This window comes from Mustela nigripes, chromosome 2 (assembly GCF_022355385.1).
Source record: "Mustela nigripes isolate SB6536 chromosome 2, MUSNIG.SB6536, whole genome shotgun sequence".
Lineage (NCBI taxonomy): Eukaryota > Metazoa > Chordata > Mammalia > Carnivora > Mustelidae > Mustela > Mustela nigripes.
Genome location: NC_081558.1, coordinates 102248686 through 102276511, shown reverse-complemented (window position 1 = coordinate 102276511; position 27826 = coordinate 102248686). Strand labels below are relative to the sequence as shown.

Below are 27826 nucleotides of genomic sequence, written 5' to 3'. Positions count from 1 at the left end.
CCGGTGGGTTAAAGCCTCTGCCTTCGGCTCAGGTCATGATCTCAGGGTTCTGGGATCGAGCCCTACATAGGGCTCTCGCAGAGAGCCTGCTTCTTCCCTTCTCTCTCTGCCTGCCTATCTGCCTACTTGTGATCTCTGTCTGTCAAATAAATAGATAAAATCTTTAAAAAAAAAAAGAAAAGAAAAGAGATCATAGTAGTATTCCCTCTCTCGCTGTCTCTGTCAAATAAATAGTAAAATCTTTAAAAAAGAGAGAGATCACAAAGAAATTAGAAAATACTTATTAGAATTGAATGAGAATGAAAAAGCTATGTGTCAAAACTTAACAGGATTAGATAAACAAAATGTTGTATATATCTACCATCCAGCATGTTTATCTTTAAAAAAGATGTGAAGGGGCACCTGGGTGGCTCAGAGGGTTAAAGCCTCTGCCTTCAGCTCAGATCACGATCCCAGGGTCTTGGGATTGAGCCCCACATTGGGCTCTCTGCTCAGCGGGAAGCCTGCCTCCCCAACTCTCTCTGCCTGCCGCTCTGCCTACTTGTGATCTGTCTGTCAAATAAATAAAGAAAATCTTAAAAAAAAAAAAAAAGATGTGAAATTTGGTATGTGCTATAATAAGGATGAACTTTAAAGACGTTAAGTAGTAGGAGCCAAACACAAAAGGACAGATACTGTATAATTTCACTTCCAGGAGGCATCCATGGACCACTTCCATGGTCACATCCGTAAGTGACCATCCCAAAGTGGTCAAATTATTCATAGAGATAGAAAGATTAGAGATCATCAGGGCCTGATGGTGGAGTGAAGTGGAGACTTACTGTTTTAATAGGTAGAGAGTTTCTGTTTGGGAGACAAAAACAGTCTTAAAAATGGCAAGTTTGGGTGCCTAGGTGGCTCAGTTGGTTAAGCAACTACCTTCTGCTCATATCATGATCCTGGAGTCCTAAGATCAGTCCTGCATTGGGCTCTCTGCTCAGTGGGGAGTTTGCTTCTCCCTCTGACCCTCTCCCTTCTCATGCTCTCTCTAAGTACATAAACAAAATCTTAAAAAAAAAGAAAAAAGGAAAATGGCAAATTTTATGTTAAATGGATTTTACTACACGTACACAAACTTGTAGGATATGATTAAAGCACTTAAGGACACTTACAGTTCTGAAATTTTACTTTAAAAAAGAACTAGTGGCACCTGGGTGGCTCAGTGGGTTAAAGCCTCTCTGCCTTCGGCTCAGGTCATGATCCCAGGGTCCTGGGATTGAGCCCCGCATCAGGCTCTCTGCTCAGTGGGGAGCCTGCTTCCACCTCTCTCTCTCTGCCTGCCTCTCAACCTACTTGTGATCTCTGTCTGTCAAATAAATAAATAAAATCTTAAAAAAAAAAAGAATTAAAAATTAATGATTTAAGCATCTAGCCTAAGAAGCAAAACAAAAACAAACAAGAAAGTAAACCCAAAAAAGTAGGAAGAAAATAATTCAGATCAACACTGAAATTGCTTAATAGAAAACTATTATACATACAGTGGAGATGAATAAAGCTAAAAGTTAGATCTCAGATCTAACAAGATCTCTTGTATAATACCTCTGACAAGTTTTATCAAGAAACAGAGAAAGCACAAAAAAAAACCACCCATAGAAATGAAAAAGGGGCTCTGGGTAGATCAGTCGGTTAGGCATTCAGCTCTTGATTTTGGCTCAGGTCATGATCTCATGGTGGTGGGATTGAGGACCTGCTGGGCTCCATGCTCAGAGGAGAGTCGGCTTGGGTCTCTCTCTCTCCCTCTGCCTCTGCCCCTCCCCCTGCTTATGCGTGCTCTTTCTAAAAAGGATAAATACATCTTTAAAAAAAAAAAAAGATTTTATTTATTTATTTGACAGACAGAGATCACAAGTAGGCAGAGAGAGATGGAGAAGCAGGCTCCCACCAAGCAGAGAGCCCGACGCGGGACTTGATCCCAGGACTCTGGGATCATGACCTGAGCCGAAGGCAGAGGCTTTAACCTACTGAGCCACCTAGGCGCCCCTATAAAAGACATTTTTTTACACAGTTTCAACACACACTGAATTTTCCAGCTGTGCAACCACTATGAAACCAAGAGGAGCCTGGAATTCATCTTGCTCAGTTTTACTGAGAAGTTACTGTTATTTACTATTTGGAATATCTTGTCATTTAAAGGGACATGCTCACACTGGTGGAGTTATCAACAGCTGTACCTCTGCATGAGACTGCATTAAGGCCAAGCCTTAATGAATCTAAATAGATAGATACAGGCGTTTCAATCTGATTTTTATAGTATGTCGTGATCAAGCATTTACAAATATATATTTACAAATAGAAATACGTATTTTATTACAGTTTTCCTTTATTTTTTCAGTTGATTTCTCCCTCAAAACTGATTTGGGGAGGTGAAGTAGGGCATTACATTGATTTTTTACCCTGAAAAGAGGACTAGTTTAAATAATCTCTAACTTTTATTTCATAGGAAAGTGGAGTACAGATCTAGATATCCCATTTCTAGCAATCAATCCCAAAGACACAATGGCAAAAATACAGACAAACATATATAAATGGACATACATAAGTAACAGGCTGTATTACCTGTAACAGCAAAAGACTAAGCATGTAGTCTTAGATGTAAGACTACTAAGCATGTAGTCTTAGATGTAAGCATCTCAAATGGCAATAAATATGAGACTGGTTGAATTAGCTATGATGTACCCTCCACTCAAGTACCAGGAAGCTATAAAAATGAGTGAGGAAATTAATCTATCCCATAGAATGATCTCAGGGTATACTACTAATGAAAATCCAAGATCGGAGAAAAATATAGGTATGATATGCTACCCTTTGTCTAAGTGGAAAGGAAAGGCATGTCAACATATACACACACACACGCACACATACACACACAACCTTATTATTTTTTTTAAAAGAAGCATAAACCATAACTTTTCTCAATGGTTACTTTCAGGGAAAAAAGGGAACAAAATGGAGGGGACTGAATTAAAAAGTCAGATTTCTCTGAATATATCTTGCTTTGTATATTTGATTTTGGAACTTTGGAAGTTATATGTAATCATCAGCATAAGTAGAATGAGTAAAATAAGATACCACAGAGACCCAATCACATAATTCACTGGACACTAAAAATATGCTTGGGTACTGATCCTTCCTTAATACTCATCACCACCCATCTAGCCCACCTCCCACCCAACCTTCCTCCATCAACCCCTCAGTTTGTTCTCAATTGTTAAGTCTCCTACGGTTTCCCTTTCTCTCTTTTTTCCCCCTCCCATATGTTCATCTGTTTTCTTAAATTCCACATGAGTGAAACCATACGGTATTTGTCTTTCTCTGACTTAGTTTCCTTAGCATAACACACTCTAGCTCCATCCACATCATTACAAAAGGCAAGATTCCATTTTTTTGGTAGATGAGTAACAGTTCTGTGTGTGCGTGTGTGTGTGTGTGTGGACACCACATCTTCTTTACCAATTCATCAGTCAATGAACATTTGGACTCTTATCATTGTTTGGTTATTGCTGATAATGCCACTATAAACATCAGAGTGCATGTGCCCCTCGAATCTGTATTTTTGTATCCTTTGGGTAAACACCTAGTAGTGCAATTGTTAGATCATATGGTAGTTCTACTTTTAACTTTCTGAGGAAACTCCATACTATTTTCCAAAGTGCCTGTACCAGTTTGCATTCCCACAATCGTACAAGAGGGTTTCCCTTTCTCCCTTTCTTCACAACCTCACTAACACTTGTATGTATGTATGTGTGTGTGTGTGTGTAAATATATTTTAAATATATAAAATAAAAATAAAAAACAAAAGAAACAATTGTTGGCAAGGACGTGGAGAAAAACGAACCCTCATGCATTACTGGTGGGAATGCAAACTGGAGCAGCCACTGTGGAAAACAGCATGGAAATTCCTCAAAAAATTAAAAATAGAACTACCATATAATCCAGCAATTCTACTACTGGATATTTACCCCCCCAAAATTAAAAAACACTAACTCAAGAAGATATATTCACCCCTAGGTTTACTGCAGCATTATTTACAATAGCCACATTATAAGAGCAATCCAAGTGTCTACCCATAAATGAATGGATAAAGATGTGGTATACAAATACAGTGGAATATTACCCAATCATAAAAAAGAATGAAATCTTGCCATTTGCAACATGGGTCAATCTAGAGGGTATAAAGTTATGGCAGAATAAGTCCGTCAGAGAAAGACAAATACCATATGACTAAACTCATATATGGAATTTAAGAAACAAGACAAAGGACAACAAAAAAGAGATAAACAAAAAAACATACCCTTAAATACAGAGAAAAAACTGATAGTTATCAGAAGGGAGGTCGGTGGGGGGAGGATGCGTGAAATAGTTTATGAAGGGGGTTAAGAGTATCCTTATTGTGATAAACTCTGAGTAATGCATAGAATTGCTGAATCACCTGAAACTAATACAATACTGTAGGTTAATTACATTGGAACTTTAAAATTAATACAATTCAAATATAATAAAACATTTAAAAAGAACTTACACAAACGTTTTCACATGAACACCAGACAGAAAGTTCCTCAAAATGCTAGTATATATCATTTAGCATTATTGTATTTCTTTCTTTTTTTTTTTTTTTAAGATTTTATTTATTAGTCAGAGAGAGAGAGAAAGGGAAAGAATATGAGCTCAAGTAGGGGGAGTGACAGGAAGAGGGAGGAGCAGTCTCCCTGCTGAGCCAGGAGCCTGGTATCAGACTTGATCCTGGGATCCTTGGATCATGACCTGAGCTGAAGGCCACCCAGGCGTTCTTAACATTATTATATTTCAAAGCCAATTTTTTCTGTAAACAAATACACAAAAACAGCAGCAAACACCATCATAGAAAGCTTTTCCTCCCCACTATCTCCTCTACCTAGCTATATTTTATCAAATGATTAACAATGGTTCTCTTAAGGGTAATAGAGCTGATTGCTTTTCCCATCCTTTTACAATATACACAAGGTCAAAAATAACTGTCCAAATTCTAATTAATTTAAAAATGAACATGTACTGAACATGTACTGTTTTTGTAATGAGGAAAAAACATTTGTCCTCTTCAATTAAAAAACAACAACAATAAAAACAACCAACCCTGGGCAAATGGTGAAGGGGATTAAGAGGTACAAACTTTCAGTTACAAAATAAATAAGTCACAGGGATGAAAAATACAGCACAGGGAATACAGTCAATAATATTGTAATAACCTTGTCTAGTAACAGATGGTAACCACACTTACTGTGGTGAGCATTTCATAATGCATAGAAGTGTCAAATCGTGGCTCAATTGGTTGGGCAGCTGCCTTCCACTCAGGTCATGATCCTGTGGTCCTGGGAGTGAGCCCCATGTCCGGCTCCCTGCTCAGCAGGGCAGTCTGCTTCTCCCTCTCTCTCTGACCCTTTCCCTGCTTGTGTGCCCTCTCTCTCACTCTCTTTCAAATAAATAAATCTTTTTTTAAAAAGTGTCAAATCATTATGCTGTACACCTGGAAGCAATATAACATTGTATGTCATAGGAGTTCTACTCCTATGAGCTCTGACAGCACTAATATCATTCCCATGCTAGTTACTGATTAAGTGTCTCTCAATTCCAAGTTCATCCTTTTTGTCTACTCTGAAAATAGATCTGGGACCTTTCAGTGTTTTTCCCTGGCTAGCTGGCACGATATTAAGCTATATCAGTAGAGGGCGCAGGAGACAATGTAGGAGAAAAGTTCTGCTTCCTGGTTCTGGTGTGTTTGCTCCCCAAACTCCTCCAGCACCAGGCTCTGTACTGCTAGGCAACCAGCATCACATCCGGCAGCCCACAACTTCTCCCACTCTCTTTTTGGGAGCTTCTGTGGTGGAGTTAACACATGCCTGTCAACAGCTTTCTCTGGTACCCTAGAGAGCAGATGTCCAGCAAATTCTGCCCACACAGCACCTCTACCATTCAAGGATCCACAGCCATCCCTGCCCAACAAGATCTGGATCTCAGCTCTAGGGGAAAGACGGCTCCTTCCTGGGTGCTGAGATATTGTAAGAGCCTGGCCCTCCCAGAGGAACTTGCTTGTGGACCCCGGATGTAGGGGTGGGGCAGGCCAGGTGGAGATGTCCAATCGGTGCAGCATGTGTATATCCACTAGGGTGAATAGAGATCGGATTGGCCACCCGTATAGGGTTGGGGCTCAACCAACCCCATGAAGGTTGCTGTGCGAGGCTAGCAGGAGAAGAGAGCTGGGACGGAAGCAGAAGGAAGAGTCCGTGGGAGCGGAAGAGTCAGCGGAGTAGAGGAGCTGTAACAGCTCTTGTAAGAGCTATAACCACCGCGAGGGGTCCCACCACCAGCGGTCCCTGGGCCGGCAGTCTCCATTCTCTGGCGGCCCTCAGCCACAGCCTGCAGCCTACTGTGGCCCCGCCTCCAGCGGCCCTGAGCTGCCGCCTGCAGCTTCCAGGGGCCCCACCTTCAGCAGCCCGGAACTGCAGCCTCCGGCAGTTGCGCTGATGATGGTCCTGAGATGCCAGTGGTCCAGTGGTCAGCAGTCCCGACGCCTGCAGCCCCTAGACGCCAGTGGTCCTGAGACACCAGCGGTCCAGTGGTCAGCAGTCCTGACGCCTGCAGCCCCTAGAGGCCAGCGGTCCTGAGACCCCAGTGGTCCAGCGGCCCAGCCGTCAGCGGTCCTGAGACCCCAGTGGTCCAGTGGCCCAGCGGTCAGCAGTCCCGAGATACCAGTGGTCCAGCGGCCCAGTGGTCAGCGGTCCCTAGACACCAGCGGTCCAGTGGTCAGCGGTCCCCATGCCTACAGCCCCTAGATGTCAGTGGTGCCGAGACACCAGTGGTCCAGCGGCCCAGCGGTCAGCGGTCCTGACTCCTGCAGCGCCTGGATGCCAGCGGCCCCGAGACACCAGCGGCCCTGAGATGCCAACGGCTCCTAACCGCCAGCAGCCTCGCTTCCTCTGGGTGGCAGCCTTGTCAGAGTGGCATCGTGGGGAGCAGAGTCTGTGTCATCCGGGTTGTCCTCCTTGTCATCATCGCTGTCATTGTTGCCTCTTTGTCGTCGGGAGCAGCCTCGTCCAGGAAGCGGTCTTGTCCAGAATGGCCTCTTCTTGGGAGCGCCTTGTCTGGGGAGCAACCTCATGGAGCAGCGGCCTCATCTTGAGAGTGGCCTCCATCATGGGGCGGCCTCATCTGCCGAGCAACCTCATCTAGAGCAGCCTTCTTGGGAGTGACCTTGTTGGGATCATCGTCATTGCTTTTTCGTAATAGATAGCCCTGACCGGTCAGTTTGATTCTTGATGCTTGGCGCGAAATAAAGTTTTGCTTGACCTTTGCTTTGTATCAGTCTCGTTCCTTTGATCACGGACCTTAACAATATGAGCTCTAGGGTTAGCAGCTGCTCCTTACCTGCTGCTGCTATTTACTTCTTACTAGCTCATCCCTCATTATTCTATCTTCTACTCTCTTGTTAAAGTCAGTAATTCTTTCCATGTTCAAATTACTGTGTGGTTTCTCTCCTCATTGGACCCAGAATGATACAGTGCCATCAGTAAGTTTTACACTTACACACTTCTTTGTACTTCAATCACCGGCATCTTTCTTTTCTTCTATAAGTATTTAAACTCCTGGCTTGCAAGGAACACTTTTCTTAATTTGCTGTATCCATCTGACATTGTCCAAAATAATGCTTTTAACACAGAAGGAGTAACAAATGTTCAAACTCACTTCAAATGCTTCAAAAATACTCTATCCACCCTCATTAGTTTAAGGCCACTATAAACAAATAAAATACTTTCTAATGACCCACAACTGTTTCAGACTTTCACCACCCAAAACATAAAATAATCACAATAGTGTAAGAATGCATTCCTTGGTGTCCCTAGACTAAAAAGTTTCAGAGACAGAACAGCCTGCATGCTTAGACCTCCTATAACTTTTAAGACATGTGATAATGAACTGCTCATGCTCACAGATTGTTCATGGCTACAGGGTCAGAAAGAGGTTGAGGATGAATAATGCTTATTTCCGTATAACTATAAATAATGATGTAAGAAATTATGATGTTACAGCCAAGTGGTAAGTTATTTTTACAAACAAGGAAGATAACTACGTTGGAATTTCAGGGTGACATGACTGGAAGTATATGAAGCTTTATGGTAAACCTGCATTCCGTGCTTCTGAAAACCTAGCAGGAACCTCCCCTTCACAAGCACAGTGTCGTCCACACTGAGGGAATCTCCTGTAAGGAAAACTGGGAAATGGTCAGAAGGCTGTCCTCACTGGCTGCAAATCTCAGGTGCCTTGTTTTCTGCTGAAACTGGACCCTCTAGCTTATCCCAATAAAACGTAACTTGCTTATGTAAAATCTGTATGAAATGCTTGTTTTCATCAAGCCTCAAAACCAGCCCTCTGGGGGACTACCTCAACAGCAAGTTAGAACTGGGAGTCAGAGCTGGAAGTACAGAATACACAAGAAACAAGCTATGCCTTAGTTCAAACACAGAAAAAGCTGCACTGCTTTTCAAATGCCTTTTAGTAATTTAAAGCAGTACCACTCAAAGAGTGCTACATGGACTATTTCTTTTACCAGTACTCAATGAAATACGGAAATTAAGAAAAAGTGTTTAGGGACGCCTGGGTGGCTCAGTTGGTTAAGCAGCTGCCTTCGGCTCAGGTCATGATCCCAGCGTCCTGGGATCGAGTCCCACATCGGGCTCCTTGCTTTGCAGGGAGCCTGCTTCTCCCTCTGCCTCCCATTCTGTCTGCCTGTGCTCACTCTCTCCCTCTCTCTCTGATAAATAAATAAAATCTTAAAAAAAAAAAAAAAAAGTTAAACACTTTTCTAAACGAAACTTTCAGAGCAATCTGACGCAATAATTTGCTGTTGACCCTAACAACAACAGCAACAACAAAAGGGGCTTATATTTTGTACGTCTGGTTTTTCTTTTATTTCCATTTTATAGTATTTTGCAAACATTTTTAGTTTATTACCAAAAGATTCTGAGAGGCATTGCTCTAAATCAACTCTGAACATAAAATTCTTTCCCAAAGGATCCGAGTACCTATTTCTCAAAAGATACACAAATGGCCAATAAACCCATTCAAAGATACCTGACATCATTAGCCATTAGGGAAATGCAAATTAAAACCCCAATGAGATACCATTTCATACCCAGTAGGATGGCTACATTCAAAAGACAGAAAGTAACAGGTGTTAGTGAGGACAGGGAGAAATGGGAACCCTCACACACTGCTGGCAGGACTGCAAAATGGTACAGTTGCTCTGGAAAACATCCTGGTAGCTCTTCAAAAGGTTAAACATGAAGTTACCCTATGACTCAGCAATTCCATTCCTATGTATATACTCAAAAGAAGTAAGAATATGTCCATACAAAAACCTATAGACAAATAGTCACAGAAGAACTATTCATCTAACATGTCAAAAAGTGAAAGCAACCCTATTTCCATTAACTGATGAATGGATTAAAAAAATGCAGTAAACCCATAAAATGGAGTATTATTTAGTCATAAAAAGAAATGAAGTATTCATACATGCTACAACCTTGAAAACACTGTGCTAAATGGAAGAAACTAGTCACATAAGACCACGTTTTATGTGAATCTGCTTACGTGTCCAGAAAAATTCACAGAGACAGAAAACACATGAGTGGTTGTTTGGGACAAAGGGGGAGCAGTTGGGGAAAATGAGTGACTGCTATCGGATACAAGATTTCTCTCTGTGATAATACATTCTAGACTTAGAGAGTGATGATGATTACACAATCTTACAAATACAGAAAAACAAAATCCACTTAGTTGTACACCTTTTAAAGGGTGGATTTTATCATATATGAATTATCCTTTCTCTCTCTTTAAAGGAAAAGCAGTCACAGTGGGGCAGATGTAGACACAGAAAGAAAGGGAGTGATGGAAACAGAGGCAGAGGCGGACGGTTCCCCTCCAGGGAAGAAACAACTCTGAAGCAATTGCTGCAGTCTCCTACAGTACTTTAAAAAGATGACTTCTAAACAAATGAAGAATGGAAGCATCACTGGAAAGATCATACAGCCTTGCAGTGGGACTACTCTCAAGGTGACAAATGACCTAAAGTCACTTCTTGCTGTGCTCAGAAAAGGAATCATCTTCAAAATTTCAAAGCTACGCTTCCTATCTTCTACTCTGCTGGTCTTCATTTGTGGAAAAAAGACCACTGTCATCATTTAACAAAAAAACAAAACTGCTCTCTGGATTATGTGTTCTGCTGGTAAAATGTCTATCAGGTGACAAAAATATGGAAGTAAAAATGGTCAGTTTTTCCATTTTAAGAAATCAGTGTTCAAATGATTTTTGAAAATCATTTGTTTCAGAGGTTTTCACACTCTCTAAATATCCTAATTCTCAAAACTATCCATGCCTCTCAAAACGTCTAAGTCACTGCAGCCTACGACTTAATCACTGTTATTTATTATTCCCAAATGCACTCTCAGCCCCTCCCAGTCTATTCTTCACACTGTAGGGGGAACGACTTACAAGTACATTAAACTCTGCCATGTCAGTGTCCCACATAAAGCCTTCAAGTGAGAGACTGAAGACAGAGCTCACTTAACAGTACGTGCATGAGCAGGCCCCTAACTTTCCATACTCATTTTTGTAGTTTTAAAGAGCTCTCCTGTAGCTTTGTCCATTCTTTCACTTTTTCTAACAGCCATCTCGGGCCTTACATGGGACCTTCTGGGAAGATTTTCCATTCACTAACCAATCATTTCATCTCCCTGGGACACCCGACTTTCAGCACTAAACCCAGGAAAGGCCTCAGCAAACTGGAATTGAGTTGGTCACCCTACTTTCTGTCTACCAGCTCCACCTGTCAAACACTCACTTCAAGTACTGACTAAAGGCCACTTTCTCAGAACACCTTCTCCTCACTCCCATCCCATGCATATTACTTTATTTCCTTTAACATTCATCACACTGGATTTGCTTTAATGTCTATCTTCCTTAACTACGTCATAAACTCCACAAGCATGGATCCACTGAGTATTTTGTGGACCACTACATCACTAACACCTAGCATTGTATCCAGTTCATCTGTCTATATAGTAATTGCTGAATGAATAATCAACCAGTGAAAGGTTTATCTGTGATGGCATCAAAGTCAAGGGAAGGTTTTTTTCCTTTTTTAGGCCAGAGGGAACTCAGCAAAATTTGAAGTAGCAGTCACTACTCTGTCTTCTTTCAGATCACTATTCTAGAACTAAGACAATTAAACGCTCTATTTATTTTGATCCTCACAATTGATAAAACTGATCCAGGAACCTCATTTTAACCATCATATACTCAATATAAGACCAGCACAACAATAAGCAGTCTAAATTCTGACTACCCAATCCCTACTACAATCTCAATTTACAACAGGGCACATTCCCATCTAGAAGGTGGGATTCTGGACAACAGGAATGAGTAGGAACAAGTATGATCTAGTTCATGAGACAGCAAGAAGACAAGAGGGCATATGGCAGACTTTTCACAAGTAGTGAAAAATCAGACTGTGGGGTAGGACCAAAAAGTCACAGGTGCTGGGCAACAGGGAGCACCTGGAAGTTTGAGAGGTTGGTTCTGAGTATTTCCCATTCTCAAAAGTAGTGCCCGATCATTACTGAAACAAAAACAAAAAATCCAGACCAGAATAAAATCTAAACAAAAAAATATTTGTAACTCCACTTCCCAGAAAGATGTTTTTTCTATTTACACACTAGAAGCAGGGAAATGACACAGTTGAAGGAAAAAACCTTAGTCTCTCCTAAGTCAGTCAAATATTTATTTTGTGCCTACAGTGTGTCAGATGCTAGAGATCAAAGATAACTATGATTAAGTGTCCCCTTTGAGCTGGCGTCAGTGGGAAAATAACAGACAACTACTCTGAAATAAGGTTAAGAGCTGATAGGGATGTGTGGAATACAATGGAAAAGAGGAACCACAGCTCCCATTTATATGAGTTATTAGGCCAAGAAATCAGACTCGACTTTTGAAGGATGAGAAGGAATTTACCAGGCAAGGAAAGAGAGGAAGGTCTCTATATAGAGAGGAAGCAGGGTGTGTAAAGAAACATAGTAATCTTTTTTTTTTTTTAAAGAAACGTAGTAATCTAAATGTGATCCTTTTTTTTTTCTCTTTTTCCCTTTGGCCTTCACCCAATCTCCACAGTGAAAAAGTGAAACAATGACCAAGCATGGAAAAAGGGGCAAGACTCAGAAATGCTTCAAAATGACCGTAAGGTAGGGAATGGGGAAGTAAGGAACAACTTTAAAAAAAAAAAAAAAAAAGGTGGCTTTGGTCACAAAACCCAAATGGCAATTCAAAAATGAAAAAGGGCAGGGGGCAGTAGATTTATGAAATGTGTTCAACTTCAAAAGAGATGCGAACTGAAACCAGGTAACATTTCCTACTATCACAGTGATAATCTAAAAATAAGATCTTTGACTAAAAAATGGTTAACAGCAGACAGATTACTTGATTCCTTAAACAAAAACTGGAGCCGGCTTATTTTCATAAAACAATGGTATCAAACCAGAAGCCACCCACATGGTCTATCACAAATTTCCACGAAAACAATTTATATCAGATCTCTGAAGGATATCCACAACAATAAGGTCAATCTTAACTAAGATTCATGACCCAGCCATGCTCTGCTTCATAAAACTAAGTTCAACCATGTGCCTAAAAGAAGATATGAAGACATGTTGTCCCTCTCTACTAGCCATCCTTTTATTTAAAGACCAAGTCAGCCTCAAAGAACTGAACTAGTCTCCTGCCCTTGCTAAGCTATTTCTTTCTATGCAGAGGGGGGTGGTTTTCTGGCAACCAGAGATCCTTATTTTCCCCTCTGATCTTTCTACATACAGTTAGGATTTTACTATGCAAGTTCCAAAACAAACAAAACAAAAAACAAACAAACAAAAAACCAAGTGTCTATGTGCCCATGTGTCTGTAAGGTTCACGTGGAGCTATATAAGCACAGAGAAACATGGACTAGCACATGGCTTCCTGAGAGGTGTAATCATATAAGCAAAGTGCTGTGTTGTGGATGTAAGACTAGAATCAGGAAGAGCCCTCATGGCACAAGTCAGAAACCAGGCTAGGATAAGATCCCACCAGAACTACTATATCAGATGAATGTCTATTAATCACCGGAACTCAGGCTAGGAGGTATGTATTCTTCGGCAATACACCTAAGAGGTATCATCCAGAAACCCAGCTAACTATAGCAAGGGTAACCCATGAACACCTCTAACAAATATACATCAGATAATATGTAACAATTAAAATTCAAAGATAAAGAAGCAGAAAAAATATTCAACAATTTTTGTTGGTAATGTAACACAAGAAAAGATAATACCCATCACATAAAGCAGTCTGACTTGAATGATGAATCACCTCAAGACACAGAATTAATTTCTAACCAGTCTGGCAAACTAGGAAACAGGCATATATGGAGAGAAAAACCAAAGGTAATATGAAAGTAATTTAAGGAAAGGGAGTGGCACAGGTTTTTAAAGGATATAAAGAAGTTAAAATTTCAATAGCAGAAATAACTACACTGGAAGAGATAAAGGAAAATCAAATGAGTGACAAGACAAATATTTAAGAAGCTCACATAAGGGACAGAAATGGCAAGCCAACCTAATTACTGTTAAGTATTGTGTTTCAAACTGAAACACAATAACCAAAAATATTTCTGGAAATGAAAAAAGAACCAAGTACATGGACTGTAAGGAGCTAATGTATCAGGCAATATTAAGGAACATGTATAAAAGACATGATCTGTCAAAATATTTCAATCAAAAGAAAAAAAGGAAAAAGAAAAAAAGGGGCACCTTCTTGAGGATACTCTCTCCCTACCTCCACTCCTCCCTCTGCTTGTACACTCTCTCTAATAAATTAAACTTAAACAAAAATTAGCTGAAAATGCTTGTTGACAAACTTAAATGAATGAATCACCTTAAATGTAAGCCCGAGTAAAACTGCAATGAGCACCAATGCCATCTAAATATAATTTAAATAATTTGTGTTAACATTGAATGTAATTAACAAGATGAAAGACTTGAAAGAAGTTGAAAACATGAAATAGGTAAAAAATATGCGAACAATACAAAGATCCAAGTTCACCATGGAGAGGAAAAGCAGATAAAGTGAGGGTGGATTAAGAGGAGAAGCTAGTCTTTTTTTTTTTTTAAGATTTTATTTATTTATTTGACAGAGATCACAAGTAGGCAGAGAGGTAGGTAGAGAGAGGGGAGGGGGGGGGGAACAGGCTCCCTGCCATGCAGAGAGCTGGATATGGGGCTTGATCCCAGGACCCTGAGATCATGACCTGAGCCGAAGGCAGAGGCTTTCACCCACTGAGCCACCAGGCGCCCCTAGTCTTCTAATTTAGGGGTAGTCAAAGTGTAGTTTTATTTCAGACTGACAAACCAGAAAAATTAATTTTTTCTAATTTAGATTTATACTTGAATTCATTTAAACTATAAATCAGTGGACTTAAAAACAAGATAAATGTATAAATTCCAAATAAGTGAGATAAAAGCAAGAAACATAATTTGCAAAAACTAGAAAACACCAACAGATAACTGGATAAACAAAATGTGATATACAGCTGACCTATGAACACCACAGGTTTGAACTATGCACTGTATGCCAGTTTTTTGATATAGTACTACAAAATATCTTGTGATTTCTGAGTAACATGTTGTTTTATCATAAGACTACAATCTATAACATATATAACATGCAAATTATGTGTTAATAATTGTTCATGTTATTGGTAAGGTTTCTGGTCAACAGTACGCTATCAGGGGTGCCTGGGTGGCTCAGTGGGTTAAGCCTCTGCCTCCAGCTAAGGTCATGATCCCAGCATCCTGGGATTGAGCCCCACATCAGGCTCTCTGCTCAGCAGGGAGCTTGCCTTCCCTTCTCTCTCTGCCTGCCTCTCTGCCCACTTGTGATTTCTCTCTCTGTTAAATAAATAAATCTTTGGAAAAAAAACAAAAAAAACAGTAGGCTATCAGTAGTTAAGTGTTGGGGAGAGTAGTCACAGTTGGACTGTGTGTGCAGGCGCTGACACCCCTAATCCCCACACAGTTCAAGGATCAAACATATATATATACACACACACACAATGGAGTATTCTTATTCAGCCTTAAAAAAGAATGAAGTACTAGGAGCACCTGGGTGGCTCAGCAGGTTAAGCCTCTGCCTTCGGCTCAGGTAGTGATCTCAGGATCCTGGGATCCAGCCCCACATTGGGCTCCGCTCAGCGGGGAGCCTGCTTCCCTCTCTCTCTGACTGCCTCTCTGTCTACTTGTGATCTCTCTCTTTGTCAAATAAATAAAATCTTTAAAAAAAAAAAAAAAGAATGAAGTACTAATACATACAATTCATAAAATACACCAAGATGAAAACATCATGTGCTATGTGAAACAAACCAAAGGCAAAAAAAAAGGGCAAATATCATGATCCACTTACACGACTCATCTAGAACAGGCAAAATCTAAGACACATAAAGAAGATCAGAGATAGGTTACCAGATATTGGAAATAAGGAAGAATGGAAAGTTAGTTTTTAGTAAGTATACAGGTTCAGTTGGGGAAGATGAAAAAGTGGTTGTGATGGGTATACAACAATGTACCTGTACTTAATGCTAAATAATTATTATGTAAAAATGGTGAAGATGGTAATTTTTATCTTATGTATATTTTAAAATTAAAGAAGCGCAAGGAATCATTAAAAAGCAGAAAACATTAAGTAAAATGATAGAAACACACCCAACAGAATTCATCTTGACAATAAACAAATGTTTTAAGCATTCATTTTGAATTAAAACAAAAATAAACTACAGGGGTGCCTGGCTGGCTCAGTTAGTTAGGCATTCGACTCTGGTTCTGGCTCAGGTCATGACCTCAGGGTCATGGGATTAAGCTCCACATTGGATTCCACATTCAGTGTGGGGTCTGCTTGAGCTTCCCCAGCTTGCTCAAGTACATTCTCCCAAGTGTACTCTCTCAAATAAATAAATAAACAAATAAATAAATAAAATCTTAAAAAAAAAAAACCTACATGTAATTTTAAAAAGGCACAACTAAAACAAAATGGTATGGAAAGACAAAGTTGGATAATTTACTGAACAAAGACATTTAGTACAGACAGGAATTTAAGTAAAATACAAGATTCAGAAAGTATGATGATTATTTTTATTAAGTATAATTCACAATGAGACCTTTAGCAGTAGATAACTTACATATACATCAAATAATACTGCATCAAAATACATGACAAAAATCATTAGAGTTGGGAGAATGAGAAACAAGTCACAGACTGGGGAAAAAATACCTGCAAAAGAAATATCATATATAAAGGACAGTTACCCAAAATATACAAAGAACTCTTAAAACTCAGCAATAGAAAAATTAACAATCCAATTTAAAAATGTGCATAACTTCTGAAGAGATACCTCACCAAAAGTGATACACAGATGGAAAAGCAGCATGCATCATTAGTACTGATGCTCAACATCAGTCATTAGAGTACTGCAAATCAAAAAAATGAGATACCACTACATATCTATCAGAACAGCTAAAATCCAAAACACTATAAACATCAAATGCTCGTGAGGATGCTGAGCAACATGAACACTCTCACCCATGGTTGGTGGGAAAGCAAAACAGTAAAGCCACTTTGAAATTCAGACAGTTTAGAGATTTCCTACAAAACTAAATATACTCTTATCATACCATCCAGCAATTATGCTCCTTGGTATTTACTCAAATCAGCTGAAAACTTATATCCATACAAAAATGAAGCACAGATGTCTACAGCAACTATATTCATAACTGACAAATGTGAAAGCTATGAAGATGTCCTTCAGCAGGTGAATGAACTAACTGCAGTACATCCAGTCAATGGAATAAAATTCATTGCTAAAAAGGAATGAGCTATCAAGTCATCAAAGGATGTGAAGGAAACTTAAATGCATACTGCAAGCTGAAAAGGTTACATAGTGTATGATCCAATTACAGGACATTCTGGAAAAGGCAATGTTAAGGAGTCAGTAAAAGCACTAGTAGTTGCCAGGAATTAGAGAAAAGGGAGGGCTATGTGGAACACAGGAGATGTTTAAGGCTGGGGAACTGTTATTATGACACTATAATTAATGATGGATACATGTCAACATCCACCATTTGTCCACACCCATTAAATGTATAATATCAAGAGTGAACTCTAAACTATGGGATTTGGTTGATAATAGATGTGTCAATGTTGAGTTTAGCAATTAAAAAAAAAGTATCACACATGGTGAGATGTTGATGGAGGGGTAAAGGGAGTAAGGGAGAGCTTGGGATATATAGGAACTCTGTACTTTTTACTCAATTTCGCTGTGAACCTAAAATTGCCACATAAAATAAAGTCTTAATTAAAAAATTAAAAATCATTAGAAATAAAAGAAACTGACATTCGACCAACATCTACTTACTGCATGCCCATGTGTTCTAAGTTCTAAATAGAATAGCAGCAAAGAAATAGAGAAACAAGAAAATGAACAAAGCCAAATGACTTCAGAGGAAAACTGCTATACAGACAGACACAGAAGGGCAAGAAGTCATAGACCAAGTGGGGTAGGTGGAGGCTATTTTAGATGACTGATCAGATCCCTAATCATCAAGAGAAAAGCAGAAATCAGGGAATCAGAAAACAGAAAACCAACAGGATAAATCTGAAAGCTAGTTATTAAAAACTAAATAGATGAACGCTTGGCAAATCATGAAAAATTTAAAAAATCACTAGTAAAAGATGGAAATAAACACCACAGACTTTAAGGTAAAATATTACACATATTCATCAATAACAAATTTAAAAATCAAAATATATATATAATCCGGAAAAATACAAATGATCAAAACTGACTCAAAAAAATAAGGATTCCTCAAGATTTTACAGAACTACAGAAGTTACCACATGGCCTGCATACTCCTATTAAACTAAATTTCTAAGGTTTTTTTTCTATTCTTTCGATAACTTCTGTACACTTGACTAATATGAGTGGAATTCTGGTTCCTCATAATACATGCCTTTGGCTATTAGCAAATTTATTCATATATATCCTTATTAGTAGTTAAAATAAGAAAAACCTTATTAGCATTACCTAAAGAAGTATTACACAAACATTTGTTAAAATTCAGAAGCCATTCTTATTTTTTGTAAAGTCAGAACAGAATCTCTCCCTAAAGAATCTCTCTCTGGTGCTCCTGGGTGGCTCAGTGGGTTCGAGCCTCTGTCTTCAGCTCAGGTCATGATCTCAGGGTCCTGGGATCAAGCCCAGCATCGGGCTCTCTGCTCAGTGGGGAGCCTGCTTCCCTTCCTCTCTCTCTCTCTCTGCCTGCCTCTCTGCCTACTTGTGATCTCTGTCAAATAAACAATCTTAAAAAAAAAAATCTCTCTCTCTAAAACCAACAACTGCCATCATTCTTAATTGTAAAAATGTCAGAAATACTCTAAGACAATTATCACCTCTCTTATTGAACCATGTCTTAGAAATTCTGGCCAATGTAATAAAGCCCTAAAACAGAAATCAATATTGTGACTATTGGAAAGCAAGGAAAGGTTACTATAATATTTTCAGACAAGACAATGAACCTTGAAAACAAAAGTAAATAAAATTTTAATGAAGACCAGTAAAATAATAAAAATATTAGACACAAATATCTAGTTACATCTGTGTACTTATCAGAAGTAAATCAAATTAACTAAAACAAAATTTAAATTTAAATGAGAAAGGCAAATTAAACTGTATTTTTATTTTCCTAATAAGCAAATTTTATTAATGTCATTTAAAATGATGGCTGCTTCACTGAGGCTAGCAATCAAATGTGATACAAACTGCTTGTGATGACACACAGCAAACTTCTCTGAAGGATGACTTAAGACTGTTATATGCTTATACCTTTTCATTCAGCAACTCCACTTCTAGGAAAATATTCTAAAACAATCAGGGATGACTAGAAAACCATTTATTATAACATTTTTATAAAATATATATATTTATATTCAATATATATAATATATATAAATATATATTTTACAAAAATGTTATAATAAATGGTATGATATGTATATATATTTATATACATATCAATATAAATATATATACCAATACATATCAATATAATTGATATTATCAATTGAAATTATAATTGATATCAATACATTGACATATCAGTATATATCAATATAAAATATTGAAAATAGGGGCGCCTGGGTGGCTCAGTGGGTTAAGCTGCTGCCTTCGGCTCAGGTCATGATCTCAGGGTCCTGGGATCAAGGCCCGCATCGGGCTCTCTGCTCAGCAGGGAGCCTGCTTCCCTCTCTCTCTCTCTACCTGCCTCTCCATCTACTTGTGATTTCTCTCTGTCAAATAAATAAATAAAATCTTTAAAAATAAATAAATAAATAAATTCCCTTTAAAAAAAAAAAGAAAATAAGTTACATATTCAGCAATAGGAAAAGAGCAAATAAGGCACAGCTGTACAATGGAATGTCAGGCAAACATTAAAAGATGATTTTAAGAGAATCTTGAAGAACAAAGGGACACTTTCAAGATTTAGCACGGTAACAAATTACACAGAACAGGATTCTAATTTTATAAAAGAAAAGTATGTACACACACATATATAAAGGAAGAAAAAGTACTGGCAGGAAGCATACCAGAATATCAATAGTAGTTATCCATACATAATGGAATATGGGGTTTAAGAAAAAAAAAAGGCAACTTTATTCTTTTCAAGTATTTAGTCAGGAAGGTGAAAAAAGTTCAGGAAGAATTTACAATAGAGACACCTTATCAAACATCTAGTTCTATTTCCACTATTTTTTGTGCCAATGTACCTTCTCCTTCTTTAATACTTTGCACTTTAGAGCACCTGAAATTTTGTTTAAATGCTTTACCCACCTCTTGCTGCTCACGTTTATTATACAATAATTCTGTTTCACTTTTAAGCCTATAAATCACAAAATAAACTAAAAAAACAAAAAACAAACAAACCCAGTAATTAAAAATTTAAAAGCTGAGAATGTATCTTAAAATTCACCTTGCAGAGGGCCTGGGTGGCTCAGACGGTTAAAGCCTCTGCCTTTGGTTCAGGTCATGATCCCAGAGTCCTGGGATGGAGCCCCACATCGGGCTCTCTGCTCGGCAGGGAGACTGCTTCCCCCCTCTCTCTGCCTGCCTTTCTGCTTACTTGTGATCTCTGCCTGTGAAATAAATAAATAAAATCTTAAAAAAAAAAAATTCACCTTGCTCTCCCACTCTCCGTCCTGTGTGGAGCCCAATGTGAGGCTTGAACTCAGGACCTGAATATCAAGACCTGAGCTAAGACGAAGAGTTGGATGCTTAACCAACTGAGCCATGCAGGTGTCCTAAAATATACCTTTTCTGATGAAATGAATGCAAGGCAAAAATAAAACTTTGTAGCTTTCCAGAACCTATTAAGCATTTACCTGAAAAAATTTCACCAATGTAAATACTGGAATACTGAGGAAGAACTCAGTAATGAGTCAAAAGTGCTCTGCATGCATATGTGTGTGTATCACTTTTAACCAACATTAAAGAGTTCTTCCTCACATCTCCCAGTCTGATTAGTTTCAACTGGCAAAAATTGAGAACTAACTCTCATTTCCAGATAAATAATTCATGCTTTCCGTACACCGCAAATAAGGATTGTGTATTAAAACATGTTAAGAAAATATGTAAGAAGAATATTTATATCATAGTAGAGATCAAGAAAGACTCCCCAAAAGTACACTCAATGGTGGAAATTTGAAGGATGAGGATGAAATCAGTAGATGACAAGAAACAGGGATCAAGGGGCACTTGGGTGACTCTGTCAGTTAAGTGTCTGCCTTCGGTTCAGGTCATGATCCCAGGGTCCTGGGATAGAGCCTCACGCTGGGCTCCCTGCTCAGTACGGAGCCTGCTCCTCCTGCTCCCTCTGTCTCTCCCCCTGCTTATGCTCTGTCTCTCTGTCAATAAATAAATGAAATCTTATAAAAAAAAAAAAAAAGGAAAAAAGAACGGTTAAAGGGGGCATTTTTGTTTGTTTGTTTTCAGATGTGAGCTTACAATGAAACCATTACAATATTATTCCCTAAATGTCTATAATCGATTTATTTTCACAGCAACCTACAACTCCTGAAACTTTTTCTATACCCGTATTTCATTTCAGTAGCCAAGCTATTTTATATTGTTAAAACTCTTACTTGCCCCCACACATATTTCAGAAGGATTTTTTTTAAGATTTTATTTATCTGACAGAGAAATAGCACAAGTAGACTGTGGAAGGCAGAGGTGCTTAACCGACTGAGCCACCCAGGAGCCCCCATATTTCAGAAGGATTAAGATTAAAATATAAGGGATGCCTGGGTGGCTCAGTGGGTTGGGGCCTCTGCCTTCAGCTCGGGTCATGATCCCAGGGTTCTGGGATCAATCCCTGTGTCGGGCTCTTTGCTCAGTGGTGAGCCTGCTTCCTCCTCTCTCTCTGCCTGCCTCTCTGCCTACTTGTGATCTGTCAAATAAATAAATAAATATTAGGAAAAAAAGATTAAAATACAATTGTTGGGGTGCCTGGGTGGCTCAGAGGGTTAAAGCCTCTGCCTTTGGCTCAGGTCATGATCCCAGGGTCCTGGAATCGAGCCCCACATCAGGCTCTCTGCTCGGCATCTGTTCCTCTCTCTCTGCCTACCTGTGATCTCTGTCAAATAAATAAATAAAAAATCTTAAAAAAAAAATAAACAAAATACAAAGTTTCATTTATTTAAGTAACCTCTACTATCAATATGTTTAAATTTTTTGAAGTTTTATTTAAAGCTTTTATATTTTTATTTATCTATTTAAAGTTTTATTTATTTAAGTAACCTCTACACTCAATATGGGGCTCGAACTCACAACCCTGAGGTCAAGAGTCACATGCTCCTCCGACTAAGCCAGCTAGGTGCCCCAATACAAAAATTATTAGGGGGGCGCTTGGGTGGCTCAGTGGGTTAAGCCGTTGCCTTCGGCTCAGGTCATGATCCCAGGGTCCTGGGATCGAGCCCCACATCAGGCTCTGTGCTCAGCGGGGAGCCTGCTTCCTCCTCTCTCTCTGCCTGCCTCTCTGTCTGCTTGTCATCTCTCTCTGTCAAATAAATAAATAAATAATCTTTAAAAAAAAATTAGGAATAATAATAATGTTTTTTTGATAAAGATGAAATGGGAAAGATCTTCCTAAGAGAAGGTGAAGGATTACTACCGATGACATATGAAGAGCTTCTACAATTTGATGAGGAAGTATAGACTGATGTAGACTTTTGGACAGTTAATTTGGCATCTATCAAAACTTAAAATGCTCGAGGCGCCTGGGTGGCTCTGTGGGTTAAAGCCTCTGCCTTTGGCTCAGGTCATGATCCCATGGTCCTGGGATCAAGCCCTACATCAGGCTCCCTGCTCTCTCTCTCTGCCTGCCTCTCTGCCTACTTGTGATTTCTGCCTGTCAAATAAATAAATAAAAATCTTTAAAAAAAAAAAAACTTAAAATGCTCACTAAAGAAACTTTTTTATGGAAATACTGGTGCACAAAGATACACTGAAGCCCAGTAAAGCTCCAGTTCTACTTGCTCAAAATTGAGAGAATAAAGACTGTCCCTGACTTACCATGGTTTGACCTACAGTTTTTCATCCTTACAAAGACATGAAAGTAAAGTTTCCACACTCAGTAGCAACTGTATTTTGAATTTTGCTCTTTTCCCAGGGTTGGAAATATGCAGTACCATACTGTCTTGTGATACAGGGCAGTGGCAGCGAGCCACAGTTCCCAGTTAGCTATGTGATCAAGAGGATAAACAACTAATACACTTAAAGCCATTCTATTTTCCCCTTTCAGTATACTACTCAATTAAGTACATGAGACAGTCAACACTTGAAAATAAAATAAGTATTATTTTATTTAGAGAGTTCTGCCCACCAGCAGTCTAACCTAAAGTGTCCTGAGCGCGTTTAAGGCAGGCTATGCAAAATGATGATGTTTCGCCTTATGCCATTTTCAACTTACAGTGTTTTTATTGGGACAAAATCCCCTCATAAGCTGATGAAGATCTGTACAGTAGTCCCCTTTTACCACAGTTTCTCTTTCTGCAATTTCAGTTACCAACAGTCAACCACTGCCTTGGATCCCATGGCTGAAGTATCAACTTAAAGTCAATGGTAACCTATCCTTACATCACACTGCCTCTGCCATTCACCGCATTTCATCTCATCATGTAGGGATTTTATCATCTCACATCATCACAAGAAACATGAGTACAGTCTAATGAGATATTCTGAGATAGATCACATTCACGTAACTTTAATTATAGCATATTGTTATAACTGTTCTATTTTATTACCAGTCACTGTTATTAATCTCTTACTGGGTCTAATTTATAAACTAAACTTTATCACAGGTATGTTATAAGGAAAAAAGACAGTTTATACAGGCTTTACTCTATCTGTAGCTTCAGGCAGCCACTGGAGGTCTTGGAAATATCCTCTGTGGATAAGGTGGGATTACTGCAACATAAAGAACCATGAATAGGGCACCTGGGTGGCTCACTTGGTTAAGTGACTGCTTTCAGCTCATCCCAGGGTCCTTTGATCCAGTCCCGCATCCAGCTCCTTGCTCTGCGGGGAGCCTGCTTCTCCCTCTCCCTCTGCCTGCCACTCCCCCTGCTTGTGTGCATGCGGGCGCTCTCTCTCTCTCGGCTCTGTCAAATAAATAAAATCTTTAAAAAAATGAATAATTAAAGGACAATGGACTATATCATGACCGTTAAAAAGATGAAGTACAACTGTATATATTGAGATGGAAAAGAATATGTAATTACCAGACCTTGTATTTTTAAAAATTGGTTAAAACTACACAGTGCTTATTTCTGCATAAAGAAAACAAAATTGTTAACAGTGGTACCAGGGAATGGAACTAGAAAGTGAGGAAAGAGCAAGTTTTACTTTTTTATTCTAAATAACTGGGTTGCCTTGAATCTTTTATAATAAGCACAGGCTACTTTTGGAATTTAAAAATAAGGGGAAAACCCCTAGTCCATTATGATGCTTATTTCTGGGGGCTGAGGACAAAGTGATTTTTGTCCTTTTTTTTTTTTTTTAAATATTTTATTTATTTATTTGTCAGAGAGAGAGCAAGAGCGAGCACAGGCAGACAGAGAGGCAGGCAGAGTCAGAGGGAGAAGCAGGCTCCCTGAAGAGCAAGGAGCCCGATGTGGGACTCAATCCCAGGACGCCGGGATCATGACCTGAGCCGAAGGCAGCTGTCCAACCAACTGAGCCACCCAGGCGTCCCCCTGTCCTGTCTCTTAATAATCTTCGCTACTCTTCAAATTTTCTGAGAAATACACATACTTTTTAAAATTTGAAAAACCTGTATTTTGTATCAGTGGCAAAGCTTTTTTCCCCCCAATATTTTAACAGTTATGGTCTCAGAAAATTGGTCCTGACATCCCAATCTCTTCCAGAAAGCATACTTCTTTTTTTGAAGATTTTATTTATTTATTTGAGAAAGAGAGAGAGAGCATGCACAAGGAGGGGGAGATGGAGAGACAGACTCCCCAGTGAGCAAGGAGCCCCATAGGGGACTCATTCCGGGATGATGACATGAGTCAAAGGCAGACACTTAACCGACCGAGCTACCCAGGCTCCCCTCCAGAAAGCATTCTTAAATCTAAGTTTGGAAGCATAATATTTGCTACAGTAACAATTAAATGTAAAACCCATTTTATTTATTTATTTGTTTATTTATTTGGCAGAGACAGTGAAAGAGGGAACACAAGCAAGGGAACTAGAAGAGGGAGAAGCAAGCTCCCTGAAGAGCAGGGAGCCCAATGCGGGGCTTGACCCCACGATCCTGAGATCATGACCAAGCAGAAGGCAGACACCTAACGATTGAGGCACCGAGGCGCCCCAAACCTATTTTAGAATGGAATAATAACTAACCTTTATTAAGAACTTAAGCACTGCATTTGCAAGGTACTTTACTTGCATTATCTCATTTCCTTTAAATAGCCCCATGAAAGTTGTATTATATTATTATTATTATCAATCCCCATTTTACAGAAGACGACAACCAAGTCCTGGAAGGAGTACATGTCTTACCTAGGGTCAGGTAGAAGAACCATGATTCAAATCCAGGTCTCCAGCATCTAACCATTCAAGACACATGGAAGGATAAGTACTAATGTACCTCAGAGATAATAAATAGGCTAGAACTCTGAAATCCCACATGAGTGTTCAGAATGGCTATCCTTAAATAGGTTAATGACCCTAAAATGAAAAAGTAGTGAAAATTCTGATTACAGAAGAAAACAATCAGTATTTCTTCAAGGCAAGGGGGCTATTTTTCCTTGTCTTTCTGCTTCTACCAAGGTTCAAGAAGGATACAAGGGACAACTCCGATTTTTAAGTAACTTATCTGCCCTCTGACTAGTCTGGAATTAGCCCTCTTATTTAACTTGATGGGCTTCTGAAACAAACTGATCAGAATCCTGAAACCTTAGCCTTGAACAAGACCTAGTTTCAAGTTTTAATCAAAAGGAGAAATTTCGGGGCGCCTGGGTGGTTCAGTGGGTTAAACCTCTGCATTCTGCTCAGGTCGTGATCTCAGGGTCCTGGGATTGAGCCCCACATGGGGCTCTCTGCTCAGCAGGGATCCTGCTTCCCCCTCTCTGCCTGCCTCTCTGCCTACTTGTGATCTCTGTCAAATGAATAAATAAAATCTTAAAAAAAAAAAAAAAAAAAAGAGAGAGAGGGGCACCTGCGTGGCTCAGTGGGTTAAAGCCTCTGCCTTCGGCTCAGGTCATGATCCCAGGATCCTGGGATAGAGCCCCGCATCGGGCTCTCTGCTCCTTGGTGAGCCTGCTTCCTCCTCTCTCTGCCTGCCTCTCTGCCTACTTGTGATCTTTGTCTGTCAAATAAATAAATAAAATCTTTAAAAAAAAAAAAAAGAAATTTCAGGAAGTCAAAAGAAACATACTTGATTAATAGAATAATCAATATTGACAGAAGAAATATAGGAATGACTTTAAAGTACCTACTTATTTTATCTTTATCTATTCTAACAAGTTCTCTTTTTTAAAAAGTATAATTGAAAGTTTATCCTTAGCTATCCTTTATTTTTTTTTCTTTAAAAAGAAATATACACCACTGTAAACCATGCCAACTTGGAAACCTGCCTATCATAAAGATCAGAGAACCAGGGGAATCCCTATTCATCTGTTTAGCAGATACACTCCAAATACAAACTTATTTTGGGGTTTGGATGGTTAGTATTAAATGCCACAAAGTCCGGAAGAATAATTCTCTTTTTGAATAATTGTAAACCAGGAATCAAACCCCTTCTAAGTGAAGAGGAATATCCAGTCACTCTTCCTTGGTAAAAGTATCTGCTTATAGAAGAACTGACAGAGAGACTGACATCAACAGACCAAATTTCACACTCCAACATTTCTGTACATTAGGCCCCTTTGACCAATAAGACCTCTCAAATTGACAACTGACACTATCAAATGATGATAGTATTAAAGCTCTGTACAAAGTCACTTAGGTAAAAGTAGAGTATTTAGTGAAAGTAAAATTCACTGAATTTTGATCAACCACTTTCACCAAACCTGAAACTGGGCTTAACAACCTACATATATTACAAGTCAAAAACATTTTAAGATTCATTTTTCACAATGTAAATCACTTTTCTTGGGTAATTAATAGATTTAAAAGCTAAGGATTAAGGAATTGCCTTAATCAATACCCTGTATTAACAGAATATGAACAATGCTTTCCATTCATATGTATCTGTATGTGTGTATATACATGTATGTTTCCACATAGCCATAAAAGATACTTAGGAGTTAGTGTAAGTGTGTTTCACAAATGCCATTGAGCTTCTGGCAAAGTTGACAAGTTCTAACCTGCTTTAAAAATTACTATTCACTGTCTTCACCCCAATCTAATTTTATTTAATGTTATTCTTTTGGACAATCCTACAAAAAACAAAAGCCCACAAGCAAATTCTTGTAAATTTCAATATCCTGCCTACTTATAAGAGCGGAAGAGTCAAACAGAGAAGGGGAAAAAACGTGACGTGCACAACCTTGATCCAAAACACAACTCGTCGTTGTCTAATTTTAGGCCTAACCATTTTGATTGTCTTTTAGAGGTTAAAAAGAAAACAAACAACTACAGATAACTTGTAAAGTAGAATTGAAACAGTTATATCAATGGGAGTTGGCATGATTTATCAAGGAGGAAACAAATCACGCTCACGACTTCCAATTAAAATGAAGCTACAAGGAGGATACGGCCCCGCACCAACCAACAAGAGAAATCACTTTTCACACTTTAGCTCTGGGATGACTTTATCTTTAAAGAATCAGTCAAAAGGCTGAGTCCACCGAAGACTGTAGCAACGTCCTATGTGCGTTGGGTTAAAGCCAAACGCGGTGAAAAGCCAGCCTTCGCCTAAATTACCTAAAGAAGCAACTATTCACCCCCTGGCTGAAGACCAAACAAGAATCACGAGAAGATCCGAAAGTTCGGGTATTAGGCGAGGCCCTCAAACCCTCGGAACACTATGCGTTCCCACTAACGCGGAATATGGAAGAGACCGCACACTGCAGTTTAGAACAGAGTACAGGGACGAGAGACAATATGCCTAACCGATGAAACTAGGAC

At 39.0% G+C, this 27826-nt stretch overlaps 1 protein-coding gene across 1 annotated transcript in view; it reads right to left on the bottom strand.

Annotated features, from left to right (window-relative positions):
* PAK2 (p21 (RAC1) activated kinase 2) overlaps positions 1-27826 on the bottom strand; it is an 88810-nt gene that overhangs the window by 60474 nt on the left and 510 nt on the right. The gene's annotated exons all lie outside the window — the stretch shown is intronic.